Consider the following 15171-nt stretch of genomic DNA (forward strand, 5'->3'; position numbering starts at 1 on the left):
ACACACATACAGCACCAACACACATACAGCACCCACACACATACACAGCACCTACACATATACAGCACCTACACATATACAGCACCCACACACATACATACACAGCACCTACACACATACAGCACCCACATACACAGCACCGACATACACAGCACCCACAGACATACACAGCACCCACAGACATACACAGCACCTACACACATACAGCACCTATACACATACAGCACATACACACATACAGCACCTATACACATACAGCACCTATACACATACACAGCACCTACACACATACACAGCACCTACACACATACACAGCACCTACACACATACACAGCACCTACACACATACACAGCACCCACATACATACAGCAGCCACACACATACAGCACCCACACACATACAGCACCCACACACATACAGCAGCCACACACATACACAGCACATACACACATACACAGCACCTACACATATACAGCACCCACACACATACACAGCACATACACACATACACAGCACCTACACATATACAGCACCCACACACATACAGTACCCACACACATACAGCACCCACACACATACAGCACCTACACATATACAGCACTCACACACATACAGCACCCACACACATACAGCACCCACACGCATACACATCACCGACATACACAGCACCCACAGACATACACAGCACCTACACACATACAGCACCTATACACATACAGCACCTACACACATACACAGCACCCACACACATACAGCAGCCACACACATACATACACAGCACCTACACACATACAGCACCCACACGCATACACAGCACCTACACACATACAGCACCCACACACATACAGCACCCACACACATACAGCACCCACACACATACAGCACCCACACACATACAGCACATACACACATACAGCACATACACACATACACAGCACATACACACATACACAGCACATACACATATACAGCACCCACACACATACAGTACCCACACACATACAGCACCCACACACATACAGCACCCACACACATACAGCACCTACACATATACAGCACTCACACACATACAGCACCCACACACATACAGCACCCACACACATACAGCACCCACACACATACACCACCCACAGACATACACAGCACCTACACACATACAGCACATACACAGCACCTACACACATACACACCACCCACACACATACAGCAGCCACACACATACAGCAGCCACACACATACAGCACCCACACACATACAGCACATACACACATACACAGCACCTACACACATACAGCACCCACACACATACACAGCACCTACACACATACAGCACCCACACACATACACAGCACCCACAGACATACAGCACCTACACACATACAGCACCTATACACATACAGCACCCACACACATACAGCACCCACACACATACAGCACCCACACACATACAGCACCCACACACATACAGCACCCACACACATACAGCACATACACACATACACAGCACATACACAGCACCTACACATATACAGCACCCACACACATACAGCACCCACACACATACAGCACCCACACACATACAGCACCCACACACATACAGCACCCACACACATACAGCACCCACACACATACAGCACCCACACACATACAGCACCCACAGACACATACAGCACCCACAGACACATACAGCACCCACAGACACATACAGCACCCACAGACACATACAGCACCCACAGACACATACAGTACCTCCACACACAGCACCCTTACAAACACACAGCACAAACAGCACCCTCACACACAGTACATTAACTGCACCCTCACAAGCGCGCACACACACACACAAACACCCTCACTCACATAGCACACTACCAGCACACACACACACATCACCCTCACACAGCACACCAACACACACCGCAGTGTATGTGTAGATATATATATGTATATATATATATATCTCTACACATACATATATATACGCGGAGTGTTCTTGTGCTTTAGGGTGCACACCCTAATGCAATAGGCTGCGCACGCCTATGATTATGTAACTATAGAAGCGGTGGGGAGCAGTGCTCCCCGCCACTTCCTAAGCTCTCCATGTCCTTCCTCACTCTATGGGGGTCAATATGACCCCCATAATAGCATAAGGGAGATTAAAATCTCCCAAATGCCCCTACTCGCTATACCGGGGCCATGAAGATAATAGGTCATGGGTCCGGGGTCATGGGTGGGGGCCATGAAGATAATGAGGGGGGACCTACTGTCCTCCCCACCCCTGGGCAGCGGGTGGGGCCATACAGATAATGGGGAGGACCTACTTCCCCCCCCCCGGCCCCCACCCCTGGGCGGCGGGTGTGAGCCCTAAGACAAATCCCCTTCCCATCAAAGAGGACTAGGGGTCCCCAAGCCTCTAGTCACCCACCCCCCCCCACCCAAATGTAAAGTTACCCCCTACCTTACCCCCTCACCCTAAAAAATAGTGAGGGGGGAATAAAATAACTAACTTGTAAAGAAAAATTAAACTTACCATTTGACGTCATCTTTTTTTTTTTTTTTTAATCTTCATTTTTCAGCCCCAAAAAAGGGCAAATAAAAAACCATCATACCCGTTGAACTTAAAATAAAATCAAAAACCCGAGCGCAAAAAAAAAAAGACGAAAAAGAAAAAACCCGAGCGCAACAAAAATAATCCTTCTTCACCCATGGAGGGCTCCGCGCAGACTGAGCTCTGCAGGGCGGGGAAAGGCTTATAAAGCCTTGCCCCGCAATTAGGCTAAGAACACTCTGAAAATTCCAAAGAACTTTCCCACGCTGTGTAAAATGACAGAGAGCACTCTGATTGGTTAGATTCCAAGCCCACCAATCAGAGTGCTCTTTGTCATTTTACACAGCGTGGGAAAATTCCAAAGAACTTTCTGTCATTTTACACAGCGTGGGAAAGTTCTTTGGAATTTTCCCACACTGTGTAAAATGACAAAGAGCACTATGATTGGCTTAAACCAACCAGAGTGTTCTTAGCCTAATTGCAGGATGGGGCAAGGCTTTATAAGCCTTCCCCCACCCTGCAGAGCTCAGTCTGCGCGGAGCCTTCCATGGGTGAAGAAGAATTCTTTTTTGCGCTCTGGTTTTTTCTTTTTCCTCAGGTTTTTTATTTTATTTTTAAGTTTGACAGGTGATGTTTTTTTATTTGGCCTTTTTTGGGGATGAAAAATTAAGATTTTAGAAAAATTACGACGTCAAATGGTAAGTTTAATTTTTCTTTACAGGTTAGTTATTTTATTCCCCCCTCACTATTTTTTAGGGTGAGGGGGCTAGGTAGGGGGTACCTTTTTATATGGGTGGGGGGGTGGGTGACTAGGGGCTTGTGGACCCCTAGTCCCCTTTGATGGGGGGGGGATTTATCTTAGGGCCCCCACCCACCACCCAGGGGTGGGGGAGGACAGTAGGTCCCCCCATTATCTGTATGGCCCCCACCTGCCACCCAGGGGTGGGGGCTGGGAGGGGAGGACAGTAGCCCCCCCCCCATTATCTATATGGCCAGCACCCACCACTCAAGGGTGGGGGCCGAGGGGGGGGAGGACCCCTCTTGGGTCCCCCCATTGTAATTTATGGCCCCCACCCACTGCGCAGGGGTGGGGGCCGGGGGGAGGTCAGTAGGTCCCCCCCCCTCATTATCTTTATGGCCCCCACCCGTTGCACAGGGGTGGGGGCTATAGGTTTATTTTTTATTTTTTTTTACAGTGAGTTAGTATTCGTAAATTTGGCTGAAAGACCAATTTAGGTTTCTCAGCCTTTTAGTAGATAACTCCCTGATACCGTGGGAATTAGGGAGCTATCTACTAAGCGGCTGCAAGATGCAGCCGCGGCAATGAATAGGATCGGAGTTTCATTCATTTGAATGAAATTTCGAAATGAACAAAGTCCCGAATTGCGTTCTAACACGAATGGAGAAACTGTTCTCATTCTGTTAGAATGCAATTCGGCAGTTTTGTCGGCGTCCTGTCTAAGTGACAGGAAGCATCGCGGGAACAGGGAGGAAAGGTAAGGATTGTGGGAAAATTGCTGTGACCACCGGAAACAAAGCACACTTTGCTCCTCCGTTTGTCACCGCTGGTCACGGCGTAGGAAACCTCCATAAGAGAAATAGTCCCTACTTTTTCTCAAGTTTTAAAGAAAACTAGAGCAGATAGGAAGAAATGAAGAACAGATCCAGAGAGGGAGAGAAGAGGAATCGATTGGGGAAAGGTAAGTTCGGCATGACAGTGTCGCTTTAAGAGCATTGAAGCAACTTGCTCACTTTCAGGGGGAGCATACTTATCATTGTTGATAAGAAAACATCCCCACTCTGGCCCCACCCGCTTGTCATTGGACCTGATAAAAAGAAAAAATGCCCAAGCCAAAAAAAATTTTTCCACTCTGGCCCTGAGCCAAACTGAACAGTTACATTCTTTTAACCTGTAAATGTATTTATTTTTTCTTAAAGGGACACTATAGTCACCAGAACAACTACAGCTTAACACGTTAACGCAGTTACGGCGTTCTATGCCGTCCTGCATTAAGTGGGCTTTAAAGCTGTTGCGGTGGCATAGAACACCGTAATGGCTTTGAGCCCCTGGAGATTGGAGGTACTTACCTCCGCCGCGATCCTCTTCTGGAGGGCTGCCTGACAGCCCAGGCAGCCCTACCCCGGCAAATAAGGCCCCCTATAGCTGGCTGTGGATCTGCCAGCAGGGGGACTGTCTGAAATGTCAGACAGTCCCCCTGCTGGTGGGTAGTGTAAAAATAAATAAATAATTAAACATGTTTTAAATATGCAAGTAAAACAGAAATAAGTGGAGCTTGAGGTTTACCTTAATAAACAGTAATATGATAACGGTGGACAAAGTAAAATTGCAATGATCTGTAAATTACAAACAGGCAAATCTAAGTGTAGATGGTTATAACAGAAATAAAAAGAAATAAATAATAACTGGGTAACTCACAAACATAGAGCCAATAATGCACTTGGCTCAAATGGTAAGCGCCTCTGGATCTTCTAAGGTAGATCCAACACCCTCTTTTTGTCTCCTCTCGATCTCCTCCTTGTTAACTCAGTAAGCAGGGATGCAAAGGGAAATACTCCAATTGAAGGTATAAACGAAAATTTATTTGAATCAATAAAAGATAAAAGAATAAAATTCGGTATAATAATTCATATAAAATCAGTCCATGTTTTAAATAAAATAGAAATATATTTATATATTTAATATATATATATGTACATATTATATATATGTAACGTCATACAAAGTGTATTTTAATATTAATATAAGTACATATATTAGTATTAAATACACTTAGAATGACGTTACATATATATAATATGTACATATATTATATATATAAGATATATACACATATATTATATATATACACACATATAATTACAATAATAAATAAATAAAATAAAATAAATAATTGAAACAAAATTTAATATAAATTATATATTCATATGTAATTTCATTCTAACTGTATTTTGTTATTAATTTTATATATATATATATATGTAACAAAATACACTTAGAATGACAATCTATATATAAAATACAAATAACCGCAAAAATATTATATATATATATATATATAGATAAATACCTAAAATTACATAAAAGATTACATTAGTATACATGTAAAATTTAAATACCTATAAATGCATATATATTAAAATTCTACATGTATATTTAAGTAATCTTTTAACATAATTATGTGATTTGATTGCAATGCCTGACAACACAGGGAGAAAGTGCAGAGAATTTAATTCGCAAGCACTATATTTGACCCTGTAACTCTCCAAGACACCATGAAACCTGTACATAGGGGGTACTGTTTTACTCAGGAGACTTCGCTAAACTCAAATATTAGTGTTTCAAACTGGTAAATTGTATTACAACGATGATATTTTAAGTAAAAGTGACGTTTTTTGAATTTTTTACAAACGAACAGCACTTTTATGGACTATATTATTGTTGTAATATGTTTTAAAACACAGATATTTGTGTCTAGTGAAGTCTCCCGAGAATAACAGTACCCCCCATGTACAGATTTTATAGTGTTTTGGAAAGTTAGAGAGTCACATATAAGGCTTGCATTTCATTTTTTTGACATTGAAATTTTCCAGATTGGTTATATTGCCCTTGAGAGCGTATGGTAGCCCAGGAATGAGAATTACCCCCATGATGGCATACCATTTGCAAAAGTAGACAACCCAAGGTATTGCAAGTGGGGAATGTCCAGTCTTTCTTAGTAGCCACTTAGTCACAAACACTGGCCAAATATTAGTTTTTTGCTTTTTTCACACAAAAACAAATATGAACGCTAACTTTGGCCAGTGTTTGTGACTAAGTGGCAACTAAAAAAGACTAAACATACCCCACTTTCAATACCTTGGGTTGTCTACGTTTTCAAATGGTATGCCATTATGGGGGTAATTCTCTTTCCTGGGCTACCACACCGTCTCAAAGGTAACATTACTAATCTGGCAAATTTCAATTTGAAAATGGAATGTTCTATATTTGACCCTGTAACTTTCCAAAACACCATAAAACCTGTTAATGGGGGTACTGTTGTACTCGTGAGACATGTGCATTATTTTGCAGTAAAACCTAACAGTATTATGACATTCACAGCTAAAATGTCAGAAGGAAATACAAATTTAAAAAGAAAAATCTTATTTTCTCACATTTTTTTAAATTTTATTCATAATAAATTATGTTCCATATATGAATAGTTAATGATAAATTAAAGCCCTGTTTCTCCTGAACAAAATTATATATAATAAGTGTGGGTACACTTAATGTGACAGCGGTGAATTACGGTTGAACAGACATATGGCGCAAATTGCAGTTTTTGTTTACGTTTTGTTTTGATCAGAACGTGCACTATTGACTCCATCCTGAACGGGTTAATGTAGTTGTTTTTGTAAATATAGTCAGTCCCTGCAGGATTTTTGCAGTAAACACTGTCTCTACAGAGAAAAGGCAGTGTTTACATTATGTGGTAGAAGCTACAGAAGGGTTAGGAAAAGTTAAAGGACCACTATAGGAACCCAGACCACTTAAGCTCAATGAAGTGGTCTTGGTGCAGTGTCCATCTAGGGTTAACCCTGCAGCTGTAAACCTATATTTACATTAGGGTTAATCTAACCTCTAGTGGCTGTCTCATTGACAGCCGCTAGAGGCACTTTGGTGCTTCTCACTGTGATTTTCACAGTGAGAAGACGCTTTTGTCCATAGGAAAGCATTTAGAAATGCTTTCCTATGGACTGATTGAATGCGTGCGGCTCTAGCAGCGTATGCGCATTCGGCGGATGACGTCAGAAGAGGGAGGAGAGTCCCCAGCACTGGAGAAAGGTAAGCCTTTAACCCCTTTCTGCCCCTAGAGCCCGGCGGGAGGGGGGCATGAGAGTAGGGGGGACCTATTAACACTACAGTGCCAGGAAAACGAGTTTGTTTTCCTGGCACTGTGGTGGTCCTTTAACTACTCATATGGTTAAAACTACTGTGCAACTATCTTGGACCAGGGCATATGTGTGGAAAGACCCCCCTGGACTGACAAGGAAGGGGGGACATGACTGATGCAAAGATAAGGGGATGGGACAACATGGATACCATATGACAATATGGGACCGTACAGATATATAAGGGACAGATGGGTGGGGACTTACCAGTCATGCTATTATTTTGAACTGTTTGCATCATTTTTGGAGTGGGTTATGACGCGTGTGTCGGGCTTGAGATCCTTGACTCATTACTTGGACGTTTTTTTGTTCGTCTGCCCGGGGGGTTCCCAGGAGTGTGTTTCCTTTTGCAGGCTTTCCGGCGTGTGGTGCCCGATTTCGGAGTTATGGTTGTGGAACAGAACAGTTGCTCCAGCGGTTGGTCCAGTGTCTGTCTTTTCGTTCTTGGGTATCGAAATCAACTCGGTTCAGGTGGTTTTTCGTCTCCTGGACGAAAAGCTGGTGGGTTTGTTGCAACTGGTTGATTTGGTCAGGGGTTCTAAGAAGGTCCAGCTGCACCAGATGCAGGGGCTGCTGGGCCACTTAGTCTTCTCGTGTCGGGTACTGCCTATGGGAAGGGCGTTCTGTCGCATTTTGTCGTTGTCGACGGTTGGGTTGAGGGAGCCCTACCACTACATCCGGGTAACGTGCTGTTTGCGGGCGGATTTGATGGTGTGGAGCTTCTTCCTTAGCTGTTACAATGGGCACTCCTGCTGGTTGAGGGAAGCTACCCCTAACTCAGCATTGGATCTCTTCACAGAGGCCTCTGGGTCAGTCGGTTTTGGGGCGTACTTCCGGGGTCAGTGGTGTGCCAGAGCATGGCCCGCTGAATGGCCTTGCACTGCAGCGGAAAAAGTGCTGGTGACTTTCTAATCCATTTTATGGGCTGGCGCGATCTTACAAAAGAATTTGGAATTCAGAGGGATTTGCGGGGTTGGAGGCGCTCAGATCGACATCGCCCTATTTCGGCGGAAACTCTGCGTCGGATCCTGTCAGCTTTACCAATGGTCTGTACATCGGAGTTTGAGTCTCTCTTGTTTCGCATGGCCTTCTCGTTTGTTTTTTTGGGGGCTTTCCGCATTGGCAATTTAGTGGCGCCGAACTAGCGTGTGGCTTCGCCGTTGTCTCTTTCGGAGGTTAGGTGGTCGGAGTAATCCGATATTTTTGTGCGCCGGTCCAAGCAGACCAGGCAGCCCGTGGTGCTTGGGTACATATTGGGGCGACGGGTGGAGAGATCTATCCTGTTGGGGCCTTTCTAGGGTTCTTAAGGGTGCGGTCGGAAAGGGGGGGGCCCTCTGCTGGTGCATGCAGATGGATCACCGCTCACTTGTTACCAATTCACTGCTATGCTCCATAGGGCATTCGCGGCCTGCGGGGTGAATGCACAGGGGTACTCGGCACATTTCTTTCTGATTGGGGCAACCACTCAGGCGAGTTTGCTGGGCTACACGGCAGCGGAAATTAAGCGCATTGGTAGATGGGAATCGGGGCGCTTTAATTTTCTTCTCGTTGTAGGTGCGAGGCCCAGATATGTCTGGATTTTAGGGCACTCCTACGTATATTGGGATGCTCGACGAGCAGAAGACTGCACCTATGGACGGAACTTGGGGTTTGTATTTGAGGTAGCAGATGTTAGATGGAAGGGTGTTAGGGGTCTCCTTTGGCCACAGGTATATCCAGAGTGTGTAATGCTGCAAAGGTTTATCTCAGAGCCAGTAGTGTTTGTTGTCCACGCTGGCGGGAACTATTTGGGTAAGGTTAGGACAGTGGATCTTGTCCACGTGATCCAGCACGACCTGGCTAGGTGTTTGGCACTCTTTCCGGATCTCACAGTGGTGTGGTCGAAAGTGGTCCCCAGGCTATGCTGGCGCACGTTGCCGCACACATGCGGGTTAGAGACGAGCCAGCGCAAGATGAACATGAGTGGGAAAGTTTGTGCGGTGGCTGGGTGGCGTCGTAGTCAGGCACATGGAGTTGGAGGGAAACAACCTAAATTTGATGAGGAAGGACGGGTTCCACTTAAATTTGATCGGGTTGGATATCTTTAAATCTGGCCTGCAGAATGGGATCAAGGCTGCGCTGTCTGCGGGGGTCATGATGGCGACAAGGGGCACAACTAATGTCGTTATCGCGGTGGCGGGAGTCCTGGCCAATGCAGTCATAAGCGGAAGAAGGTGTCGAGGAGGCTTGGGGAGTCGCAGCCTGCCGGAAGCTGATGGCGTAGGCAGGCTGCTTCGAACTCATGGTTTAAGGGGATAGAACGGTCTGTTGGTGAACCACCCCAACAGCCGACAGTGGTGAATACTTGCTGGCATGAATTATCAATAAAGCTGTGGCCGTTGCCCTTACTCAACATAACAAGGTCTGACGTGTGTTATTGGGCAACTGGTGGGGGTATTCCTGGGATAGTCAGCAGTCAAGACCTTCCCTGGACTTATAAGGAAGGGGGGGGGCAAGTCTGATGCAGATATAAGGGAATGGGACAACATGGATACACTATGACAATATAGGACCCTACAGATATATAAGGGACAGATGGGTGGGGACTTACCAGTCAGCTTGGAAAAAGTGCAGAGATCCTGACTTTCCCTCTGGTGGTTGTTTTTGGTGTGTGCTTTGGTTTTCTGTCTCTTCTTGTTTTGTCACAGCATGCGGGAGTCCTGGCCAGGGCGGTTATAAGCGGAAGAAGGTGCCGAGGAGGCTTGGGGAGTCGCAGCCTGCCGGGAGCTGATGGCGGAGGCAGGCTGCTCCGGACTCATGTTTTAAGGGGATAAACCACCGCAACAGCCGACAGTGGTGAATACTTGATGGCAGGAATTACCAATAAAGCTGTGGTCGTTGCCCTTACCCAACATAACAAGGTCTGACGTGTGTTATTGGGCAACAGGTGGGGGTATTCCTGGGGTAGTCGGCAGTCATGTCAGGAACACCCACTATTAGATAACATGTGTAAGAGATAAGTTTTAGTTTAATAATTGGATGTAACCATAGTAATGTAGGTGTAATTTCTGTATTCTCTGTATACGTATGGAATATGTCATTTGTGGTAAATATTCTTTGTTCTCTTGTAAACGTGTGCTTGTGGTGGAATCTCGGTAAAAATAAATTTAGTACTGGACACTGAAGGGAGCGGACGCATGTCGGACTAGCTCCCGCGGCACATACAGCATACGCATGATAAACGGCATTTTCTCACCCTCACACTGCCGCAGACCGGGCTCAATAACACCCAAGATGGGCAAAAAAGCGAAAAAGCTCAGAACCCTCGCGGGGGAGGGCTCCAGAAGTATCAGCGACCTACTACAGCAACCGCGGCCTAGGCCCAAAATGGCGTCGCCGGCGGACTCGACCTGCCCCTCCTCCGATGAAGGAATCCTCGATGCTCCCGATGACATCCCGAGATCGGTGGGCCCAAAGATATCTCTACTGCAGGGTGACCCTCAAGCCCCAGCCACCAAGGGCGACATTCAAGCCCTGCTGAACAATATCAGATCTTTCTTTAACGCAGACCTAGACATCATCAGGGAAGACATCTCCGCGGTCACAGCGAGAGTGAAAGGTGCAGAGGAGTCCATCTCTGATATAGCCCAACACCAAACAAGCGAAGCAGAGCAACTGCTGCAGCTTCAGGCCGTGCAACATTCCACCCAAATCCAACTAGAGGCGATGGAAGACGCGAGAAGGCGCACAAACCTAAAGATCAGAGGCATTGCAGAAACGGTAGACGACCTGGAGCTGCCGCATTTTATACGCCGCCTACTCACAGCATTGTTACAGCAACGAACTGCCAAAAACATACAATTAGATGGCTGCTACAGACTGGCCACCTCAGCCAGAGCCCCTGCAGGGGTACCTCGAGATGTGATGGTACGGTTCCTTATGCTCAGAGACAAAATGGCGGTCCATCGAGAGACGAGAAACAAAGCTCCCTACCCCTTCGAAGAAATGCAGCTTCACTTCCTACAGGACCTATGCCGTTCCACTCTTACCTGGAGAAGGTCCCTCCAACGGATCACGCAAGCGCTGAGATCAACCGGAATCGCCTACAAGTGGGGACCCTCACGAACCCTGATCGCCACGAAGGAAGGCCGCAACTACACTATCTCCTCAGCGGACGAGGCTACAGCCTTCCTGCAAAAGTTGGACATAGCACAGCCTGAGACAAGCATCGTGAAACACACAGACACTTGGGACGTCTCCAAGATAGTCCCGTGTACCCCCCGAGCAGGGACTGACACCGGCTGAAACAGCATTGGACACTTGATGGCGCGAGAGTCGCAGGCCGACAACCGCAGCGTAATGTTGCACAAATGCTTTGTTAAAATGGACGTTGAACCGTTTAGTTTATAAGTTTATTTGTTTGCTCCTGACAGTACCAGGCCGATATCTGTAACATCTTACCCGGCTCCAATCCCCCCCCCCCTGCGCTCAGGGGTTAATGAGCGATACCTCACAATACAAGTAGTATACCCAAATAATGCCCAAATAATTATACACTATCAACAGACGTTACTAACACCCTTTCCATACGCTACTAAAGACAAGCCACACCGGCAAAGGTATTCCTTACTCGCTCTTAAAGCGGCACATTACCAAAGATATAATCCTTAAAAGCTTATAAGGCATGTATTTTCTGAAACGACAACTGTTTTCATCACTGCTTATGTTTGTAGGCTGTTTTAACTCCCCGTATCACCTTTTATTTCTTAGCCCAAGTATAATTAGCACTGTGCTACTTACATATCCGTACAGTCGACCACCCTCAATATACATATGCCATATGTATTACTAGAAACACATATGTTAACAGCGTATAGCTCCACCAAACTGTCTTGGATGATATCACTCACGTATTATCTGACACAACAACTGTTTTTATTACTGCTTATGTTAGTAGGCTGATTTATTTCCATGTCTCTCCTTATATCTATTTTTTTTGTGATTTATTTTCTCGCTCAGATAACATCAATACCGTGTTACTTACAACTTTACACGGTCGACTATCCTCAACACACTTAGGTCTTCTGTAGTCTTCATAATTCCTAGGCTACCAGCGCATACCTGCCTCCAATGATATATTTCACGTTTTATCTGTAACAGCAACTGTCTTCATTATTGTCTATTTTGGTAGGCTGTTTTACTCCCATGTTTCTTCTCTCATTTTTTAACTCATGTAACATCGGCACCGCACTGCTTACATGTCTGAACAGTCGACCATCTTTAACTCACATAGGCCTTATGTACTCTTTATAATTCATATGTTAACAGCGCATTAATGTCTCACATATTATAACTGCAATGTCAGCTTACAATTTCCTTTTCATTTGCCTTACAAAAACAAAAAAAAACGGTGCAGCCTCTTATACCATGTTAACTGATTTTTCATTTGAACTATTTTGATGTTTATAACGTGTCGTTGTAACAATCTGATTCTACTCGCACCACAAAAATAAAGAATTGAAAAAATAAATAAATAAATTTAGTAGGCCGAGATTACCACGTGGCATGTGTACGTGCATATGCTGACGTATCGATCAGTTGGTTGCACGAGGCAAGATACGATCAGTAGTGTACGGAGCATGTGCAAGAATACAGGATGTAGTATTCCCCTCCTCCATTGTGCTGGACAAGCCATGCGGTCAAGCAGGAAGTTAATTCTTATTTGTATTGATTGGTCAAGAGAATGTGCGGGTGGAGCTTAATATGGGAGGAGTTATGTGCCTATATAAGGAGCCTGCACTATTGTCCGGGGCTCAGAACTTGTTGTATTTTGGTGACGTTAGTCCCTCTGAGTCCCGATCGGTGATCCAATAAAGAATCTCTTCCTTCCTGAAGAAACCTGTGTCCATCTCTCTGTGCTTCGCTTCCGTCAGTTTCTCCGGTATAATTTGGTGCATTGGCCGGGAAGCTCATCGTTCAACGGTAGCTGAGAGGCAGAGGCGTGAGACGGTCTATCTTTGCCCACGTTCTCTACGGCTGCACCCCTGAACTTCTGCGTGGACCTCCCTTCGTCTCGGCGCCACTGGTCTGTTGTCCAGGAGATCATCGGCCTCTACGTAAGAAGTGCTGGGGTGTCCCCGTCGATGAGTGTGAACTCAGGTTCAGGAACGAGGAGGTAAGACAACTGCTGTTTTAGACGGCAGACCCACTAGGGGTATACCGATTGTGCGGTAGGCCCATAAGGGGTTTGAATTGTGTATGGAATCTGCCCCCTCTGTCGGAGGGAAGGAGCGAAGGCGCACCGCTCGATCAAACGCTCTTTAGTCAGACCGTTTGATTTTGTTAGTCAGGTGGGGTTCTGGTGTAAATAGCCCTAGCCGGACACCGGTGTCTTGTCTAGACTAGCGTTCTAGGGTGTATATTTTGTTCGCTAGGTCGGAGGGACCGGGAGACTAAGCGGCGTCTGTGTAAATTCGGTTCGCTAGCTCTCAACCTATCTTGGCTAAGTGGGAAGGCGTGTAAATTTGGAACCCACTAGATTTTTGATAGTAATCGACTAAGAGGCGTCTGTGTAAATTCGGTCCTCTAGCTCGCTATATGTGGTGCTTGGGCAGTGTGGCTAACCAAAACGGATGTAGATAGTTTTAGATAGTCCATTCAAGGTACTGGCCAATAGTTTAGTTGGGAATTGTAAATGTGTTAAAGATTGTTTAGTAAAGTGTATATCTTGTTAGATAGCGCGAGCTCAGCCGTCTAGCGAGAGTGTTAATAGTGTGTTGCTGTATTATAGTGCACAGTACCATAACCCTGTATATTTACTGACACTGTATATAAGTACTAATCATTGTCGTCTATTGCATGTTTAACACCATAACCACTAATAATTGTATTGTGACCTTAAATTGTGCTTTGACCTATGCTAACCGTACTGTAACCGCTATTTGTAAAAGACGATGTTACTGGGGTGTGTTATAGACGGGTAATTCGTATATAGAGAATTATAGCGTGGGTGACTGTATAGTTTTGCCAAAGGGCATAATATTGATTATCTAGTGACTGGTGTAACAGCTGTGTGTGTACGGGAATTCCCTGAGTGTTTATTGTGTTATTGTGTACGTTTCACTTGGTAACTGTACCACGTGGTGCTGTTGCCAGAGGAAACGGGTGTGATTGTTGAATAAGTACGCGTGCATAGTATTCGTTGTCAACGACGTTCCATTGATAAGTATGGGCGCGTCGCAGTCAACGATTCCGGATCCCTTAGGTTGTATGGTGAAGAATTTTAAAAAGGGATTCAAAACATGTGATTTTGGGGTTAAAATGTCTCCTGTACGTTTGGTCACTTTGTGTACTAGGGAGTGGCCTACTTTGGTTGCGGCATGGCCGCCACGTGGCAGTTTGGATCCAACTCTGGTACAGCGCTTACACGTGGCTGTATCGGGTAGGCCTGAACTTTACGGGCAGTTTCCTTATATTGATTGTTGGATACAGGCCGTAAATGACTCGCCAAAATGGATTCAGACATGCCACGAGGAGCAATGTCGCCTCATGGTGGCTAGGACTTGTTTGTCCACTAGGACTGGTGTTAGGCCCATTTTGGACACTCCCCCTGAGTCCGAGATCCCTTTGCCGCCCCCTTACTTTCCTTTAAGAGGAAGTGACGCAAATGCAGGAAGTCCTGCACCCCTTCCCT

This window comes from Pelobates fuscus, chromosome 7 (assembly GCF_036172605.1).
Source record: "Pelobates fuscus isolate aPelFus1 chromosome 7, aPelFus1.pri, whole genome shotgun sequence".
In the NCBI taxonomy this organism is placed as follows: domain Eukaryota; kingdom Metazoa; phylum Chordata; class Amphibia; order Anura; family Pelobatidae; genus Pelobates; species Pelobates fuscus.